Genomic DNA, 7,963 nt, shown 5'->3' on the forward strand with positions numbered 1-7,963 from the left:
AAAAATTTTTTTTTTTTTGATACAGGGTTTCTCTATGTAGCTTTGGCTGCCCTGGAATTTACTATGTAGATCAGACTGGCCTCCAACTCAGAGATGCATCTGCCTGCCTCTGCCTCCTGAGTGCTGGGATCAAAAGTATTTAACCCCTCTGCCACCCAGCATACTCCACCATGCTCCAGTGATCCACCTGACTTTGCTACTGCCTTAATATAAACTGGGCATATTCTACCAAAATGAAGTCACCTCTTTCTAACCAATATGTATACTTGGCCTTTGACCCTGAGCACTGGGAGCCAATGGCCTTGCTCCTGTCCAGCACCACCCTCTCTCAGTGAGTACCCTAAATAGCTTGTATCCTGTGCAATCCTTGATCTGTCTTTGTTTCTGTGGCACTTTGGAACTTCTCTGTAGACGTTGGGACCAGACTCTTCCATAACAAAGGGGAAACAGAGAAAATTAGAGACAGACAGCAGGGACAGAAGGCAAGAAAATGGTAGACCTAAAAGCAAACATCTCGATAATTACATTACATGAAAACAGACTAGCACACATTAATCAAAAAAAGATTGGTGGGGGCTGGAGAGATGGCTCAGTGGTTAAGAGTGTCGACTGCTCTTCTGAAGATCGTGAGTTCAAATCCCAGCAACCACATGATGGCTCACAACCATCCGCAATGAGATCTGACCCCTTCTTCTGGGGTGTCTGAAGACAGCTACAGTGTATTTACATATAATAAATAAATAAATCTTTAAAAAAAAAAAGGAAAAGAAGAAAAAGAAAGATTGGCAGGGTGTTTCCAAAACTGTATATATTAACTGAGCATGATGACACACACCTCAATCCTAGCGCCCAGTAGGCTGAGGCAAGATGATTGCAAGGTCAAGGGCATGGGTAACAACAGGTGGGAGGGGCGATGAGCAGGACTCCATCCCTGGCGACCATTTATGCAGCTCAGGAGTTGCTGCCTGATGTGGATCTCAAGATTCTATTGCTCAAGGGAGACCCTATGCCATGAAATGAGGCCACCAGCCTGACTGGCCAGATTCTGCACCTTTCCTGCTTTTTTCCAGCTTGGTCACCTCACCCTTAAGCCAGACGGCAATGCAATGTCCTATGGCTACCCCAAGAAGGAACAATTTAGCCAATGCCATCGTTTCTATGTTCTAGCAAAATCGTCAGAAGTTCAGATACACAAGAAAATAGCTAAGAACTGAGCAGTGGTAGCACACGCCTTTAATCTGAGCACTTGGGAAGCAGAGACAGGAGGATTTCTGAGTTCGAGGACAGCCTGGTCTACAGAGTGAGTTCCAGGACAGCCAGGGCTACACAGAGAAACCCTGTCTCGAAAAACCAAAAAAAAAAAAAAAAAAAAAAGAGCTAAGAACCAGAGTCAGAGCCAGACAAGAGTAAAGTGTGGAGCTGAGTGAGATTCCCTCGGACTACCTGTTGCTGCCAGGACATGTATTACTTCTATGGCTCCTCAGAGAGGGAAGTACATTGTCTTGACCCTGAGGACACAGGGCTTTGTTTCCAAGTTCCTGCCATTCCTGCAAGGTTACCTTGATAAGGCCACCCCAGTTCAGGGGCAGTGATAAGGCCACCCCAGTTCAGGGGCAGTGATAAGGCCACCCCAGTTCAGGGGCAGTGATACCACCTGGTGGAAGGGAGGAATAGAAGTTTAAGAGCTTTTTTTTTCTTTCTTAAGATTTATTTATTTATTTTATGTATGAGTACACTATTGCTCTCTTCAGACATACCAGAAAAGGGCATCGGATCCCATTACGGATGGTTGTGAGCCACCATGTGGTTGCTGGGAATTGAACTCAGGACCTCTGGAAGAGCAGTCAATGCTCTTAACTGCTGAGCCATCTCTCCAGCAAAGAATGATCTTGAACTTCTTTTTTTTTTTTTACGATTTATTTATTTTATGTATATGAGTACACTGTAGCTGTCTTCAGACACACCAGAAGAAGGCATCGGATCCCATTACAGATGGTTGTGAGCCACCATGTGGTTTCTGGGAGTTGTACTATTCCTCAGTCCTAGGTATAGAAGTTTAAAACTTTGAGCCCTCATCCACTCTTCAACTGAGGAAAGCAAAGTCCAGTTTCAGGAGGACTGACCTCTCCTGAGGGCCAATATGATCTCCCTCATCCCCACACTCTGGTTCTCCCATGATCACACCAGGCCTGCCACATAGAATTATTATTCTCCCTACATACTTCTCCACAGCTCTGCTGAGGCTCCGGAGAGGTATGGCCTCTTCAGCTAGAGTTGCAGAAAGCCAAAAACCAAAGGAAACACAAGACCTTTGTATTCCTGCCAGGAGCAGCATGAGTAGACAGGTCCAGCCAGGAGCCCAGGTCTCTCACTAACTGAGGAAGTAAACAAGAACATGGCAAATTACATGTCCTGGACACTGGTCCTGCCGTAGTGTCACCAACACTTACTTATTTCTACCTGATATCCCTCCTCCCAGCCCCATATTTCTCATTTTGTGAAAAGCTTTACCCCAAGTCCATCCCACATTTTGGATAAGGAACTGAGCCCTACCTTTTCAAGGAAAAGACATTTAGAACATCATTAAGTGTCCTGATTTTGGGGAAGATCAGGAGCAGGGACAGCAGAATCCCAAGAGGTGTCATGAACAAACCAGGTCAGCCTGGCTTTCCCTTCCAGGACCAGGCATAGAGTAGCTAATGTCATGGATATAGCCCCACACAGACAGAGATAGTCCAAGGTAGTCCCAACTCTGCAGCCTTCCTGGGTATCTGAATTTTAGGAGGTTTACAAATGGAAGATGAAACAAGAACTTACACACACATAAAACACACAATAAATAAATAAAAAACAGAAGAAAGAGAAACAGATTGTCTGGAAAGCCAATATTAAAACTGAGCATCAGCCAACCATGATGGATGGTGCATGCCTTTAATCCCAGCACTCAGGAGAAGGCAGATGGATTTCTGTGAGTTTAGGAACAGCCTGGTCTACATAGACACGTGGTTTCCAGGACAGCCAGAACTACACAGTGAGATGGTGTGTCACTAAACAGATGGATGGATGGATGGATGGATGGATGGATGGATGGATGGATGGATAGATAGCAGTGTTTCTCCCAGCCTGATTAAGGGAAAAGAGTGTGTGATGCATGTATGCAGCAGGCCAAGCGCTCTCAGGAAGCACAGCAGAAGGACTCAGAGCCACATCCTGTGTCAGGAGCCCAAAAGTCTGGAGGCCTGGAGGAAAAGATCAGGCCAGGAGCATGGGTTCCCACACGAATAATGAATAGGGATGTCAGAAGGGATGGGAGTCCTGAGCAAAATATAGGGGTCTAGAAGGATGGGGTGATGCTGCCAAAGGGTCTTTCCTTATAGAAAATAGACACACCTCTGTGATGGTTACTACTAGGCATCAAGTCCGAAAAAAGAGGGGCTAGAACCCAGGTGGCAGCCAAGGAGAACGATACTAGCAAACAATGATGCATGGTGAGAAGCACTCTCTACGAATTATGCCCTACAGAGAGGGCACCAGGACTAGGGATTGCTGAACCTCTACATGTAAGCAAAGACGTCTAAAGTGAAGAGAAGGTGCAAGGCTAAAGGGTGTGGACTGCCTGCTATAAGAAGAAAGGTAGGACTCAGTTCCTTATCCAAAAGGTGGGATGACTTGGGGAAAAACTTTTCACAAAATGAGAAATATGGGCCTGGGAGGGATATCTGAAGAAAGTACTCCAGAGGGGAGACTAGGAATGGGGGTAAGGGGATGGAGGGCCAAGACTCCAGCAGTATGGAACCAGGTGTACAGCTTCCCCGTCAGGTACAGACTAGCCTTGGAAGACACTGGTTTCTTACAGAACCAAGCTGATAACTACGACATGGCCCAAAAGGCTCTACCCTCTGGTTCAAACCTGTGAGACTACAGTCCAAAGACCAAAACTCTGTGCACACAACAAAATAAATCAACCAGGATGAAACCAAACTTCATCCACTGGATGCCTGAGATAGTTTACCCCCAGAAACAGCAGTGTCCTCAGAGGCTTGCTGCCTGCCTGGGGGCATGATCCTAACTCAACCTGGGCTTCCTTGCCAAGGACTGTCATAGTGCCAGTGGGCATGGACATTTTCTCTAAGGTAGCAGCTTTACTTAGTACTGTGACCTCTCCTATGGCCCACACAGGCCCCTGTGACACACTGTATGGCCATTGCTGTTTCTAGGGTCTAGTGTCTAGTCTCCCCTTAGCTGTGACCTCTCCTATGGCCCACACAGGGCCCTGTGACATAGATCGCAGTGTAGTCATTGGTCTCTAGCCTCCCCTTATCAGTACTTCTTTTCCTTTTACAGGAAGTGGCTCATCCCCCCACTTAGTCTGGCACCTTTACCTGTAGGCCAGCTCTGTCACTGTGTAGGTAAGACACAGCAGTGAAGGTCACTGAGGTGCAGCTAGGAGCTGGGGCTTGTGATGGAAAGGATGTGGGGGTCCTAACTCCTGGTCTTCCCTGGACCCGACTCCTTCATGGGTTTACCACACAATCTTGGCAGTGCTGCAGCATGCCCTCCCAGGAGAAGCACATGGCAGGCTACTGAAACACCTAATGGACACTACTGGTCCTCAAGCCTGGATATTAAGTGTCATGTTACCACTCCAGCTTAGCAGAGACAGGTCTCCGGGTGCCTGAAGCCCGTAAGAGAACAAGACTAGCAGACAGTTCCAAAGGTGGCTGCTCCCCTCTTCAACCCACTTTCCAGACCTCCTTCCAGAGGCTGCCCGCAGCAGGGGTCCCTGTCCTCTGGCCAGAACTCTGGTATCAAGGCAAAGTGCAGAGGCTATACACTCAGTTTCCCTGGGGTCTCTGGCAGCCCATAGGGGACGTCAGCCATCTTAGGTGATCTCCTCCCAGAATGATTTTGATTCCTGAAAGCAGGAGCCTCTGCCTAGGCATGGGCCAGGTTACCTCTGTCCTGACAATGGTTCTCAATAAGGAAGATGCTTTTTTGGATACTGTTCCAGCAGCCAATTAATAAGGAGCACACTATCTAAGGTAAGTAGACAGCCTCTCGTGGTACAAAATAGCTAGGCTCGGTGACAGCCACACTAATTAGATGACAATTTATAGCCATAGCTCCTTCCCTTTCCTACTTATTCTGAGCTACTGGACTGTCTGCTATAGATGGTCTCAGGGCTGTCAAAGGATCCCCTCCGTGTCCCTATCAGCAGAGAACCCTCTGTGCTTGAACAAACACATCCTGCTGATTATTGTGCAGTTCTCACCATCTATGGCGAAAATCTAGGCAACAGCCAGGAACCTATCCTGGGGAGGACCCATGTCCTCCCCTGATCCTGAGCCCAAGGGGCAGCCACAACCCTCCATCCCTGTCCCTTAACCAGCTACATGGGCCAATTGGCTGCTCAACGATTATCCACCACAGCCCTTCCTCGAAGTCCTACCTGGTCCCTCAGAAACCAGGACATAGTAGAGCCGCAAGTCTAGCTGGGACTTGTGTGGGTGGGTGTTCTTCTTTCCGTCTCTGAGGCTGTGGTTAAGCCTCTGACTCCTGGAACACCTGCCACTGTTTTCAAGGTATGGCTTCCTCACTCGGGAATAAGGTCTACTTGTAGGCTATAGGCTCTCAAGATTCTACAAGTGGGGTTCCAGCCACCCCCTTTTGGCTTCTAGTTTATTATGAAAATGAAGTTAAAAAAAGTATACAGTGAATGAAGGCACCTGCCTCATTCACAAAGGCTCTGGGCTGGACCTAGAATAGAGAGGTTTATGGCCAATTGTGGGCAGGAGACCCTGTAACTCTGTTCTTCCATGAGGACAGTGTGGAGACCAACTGTCCAGGGCTCCTGCCATCACAGCAATGAAGTGAGAATAGGCAGGAACTTTCCTTGCTCCATGGTGCCAGTTGCCCAGCCCAAGGGTGTAACTGTCCTAGGAACTCCCCTGCCTCCCAAAAAGCCCAGGAGAGCCCATATCCAAAACTCTAAGAGTGACTCTCCTGCTGTCCTACCCACAGCACAGGCTAAAGTTGGACCAAGTACCATTGGCAAACCCAGCCAGGACAAGAGAGCCAGAGTTTTGGTAGGCCCTTTATTTCAGGGCAGCTACCAGCCTGATAATAGCCTCATGGAATCAGCTCTCTACAAGGACCCAAGGTTGTACTCAGGCCGCTGGTCCCAACCTGAATAGGTGACATCCTCTCATGCTGGCTGTATCTGTAGACCTCCTCAAGTCCCCCTGAAGCTCTGGGATATCTACATCCTAGAGGATGAGGTTGTGGCCATGACCGTGGCAAAACCAAAACAAAGACAAAAACCGCAGAAAAACAAAAACCAATCCTCGAGATACATAGAAGTCACTCCTGAAGTATGTAGTACGGACCTTGGCTGAGGACCACACTCAAACCAATCACATTGTCTACCTCTCTTGCCCTGAGTGAGCCAGACATGAAGGGTGGGCCAGCCAGATGTGGTTAGCTGGGCAGGGTATAAGGTACTGTCCCAGGTACTAAACCCATTCCCCACACCACACATATGGGTAATTTCCTGGCAGGATCTCTCTTTGACGTTGAGATGAAGTAGCTCAACAAGACAGACCTGGGCACAGGCAGAACATGGACAACAAATGACTTTTCCCAGGGTCCAGCCCAGAGTCCAACCATGTACCCTTGAAGATTTCCTAACGCCTCTCTGTAGGACTTGCTGCTTCAGGCTGGACAAATACTGAAGTGCCATCAGGCCTCTGTTATGGAGTGAGGGATAAAGTGTGTCATGCTTCCCAGGTTAGCTCCAGTTTGCGTCCCTTCCCAGGGCAGGCATGTCTAGGCCCCAAGAGCTCTGCCCCCATGTTTCCACCCTACTGCTTCCAATAGGAACACTAAGCTCTTGTCCACCCTTCATAACCAGTCCAGAATGTACCCAGCCTATTAAAACTTCCCCAAAGGGCCAAAGACAACTCCTAGAGTAGCAGACCCTATCTCCAGCCCACCTTGGGTTCATGACCACCAAGGCTCTAAAGGAGTCATTGAAGTTTCAGATGATACCTCAGGAGCTTCAGATACACATGGACAAGGGAAGCTGAACATTTCACTGCTGTGGAAGAGAGCAGTGTGGTGTCCCACTGCCCAACCACTCAGTGACAGGCTCTACATCACGTCTATTAGAGCCTCCTTACATTCCAAGTGCCCTAAACAGAGAAACTTCACCCAATTCCACTTGAGCCCGGAGAGGGTAAAGGGCACACACCATAGGCCCCAGTGGCCAGGAGGAGGACCAGGATAAGTGGATGCACCCTGCTGTAGCCATGACTAGTGCCAGAGCGAGGCACAGGCATGGCACACCCTTTGGGAGCAGTGAGCAGCTATCTGACCTGTATGTGCCTCTCAAGACCATACAGGAGGCTTGGAGAACATCTGCACACCTCAGAGAGGTGGGAGGAACCAGTGAGGCAGTTTCCACCCTCTCAGGGAGTTGAGATGCCAGGCCCTAGGCACCAGTGAGACAGAGGCCTGAAGCTCCTCAGAAAACACTGGGGCCCTATTTCCAGAGTCCTAGGATCTCCATCACAGGTCAGAGGGCTGCAGGATGTTGGGGCAGGGCAAGTCTTAGACTCTGTCATTCTTGGGGCTGTATTTCATGGATCCCAGAATGCAGGAAATGTGTTTCCTGCTGGAGACAAGGGATGCCCTCTTACTCTCAAAGCCCTCCTCCTCCCATAAGTTAAAGGACAATAGGTCACTTTTCATATCACCTGACTATTCCTGTGTTGCCTATGACTTTCTGCAGGAAACACAAGACAGTTGGGGCAGGCAGAAGGGAAGGGCTGCACAGTCCACGGTCCCAGGCCAGCCTCCCCAGCCTCAGCTAGGAACAGGAACAAGGCAGATGATGGATCCCAGGTTCCCAGTATCTTCTGCGAGGCCACAGGCAATACACCTCCTACTTCCAGCCAGAGACAAG

The sequence above is a fragment of the Mastomys coucha genome, unplaced genomic scaffold (assembly GCF_008632895.1).
Source record: "Mastomys coucha isolate ucsf_1 unplaced genomic scaffold, UCSF_Mcou_1 pScaffold21, whole genome shotgun sequence".
In the NCBI taxonomy this organism is placed as follows: domain Eukaryota; kingdom Metazoa; phylum Chordata; class Mammalia; order Rodentia; family Muridae; genus Mastomys; species Mastomys coucha.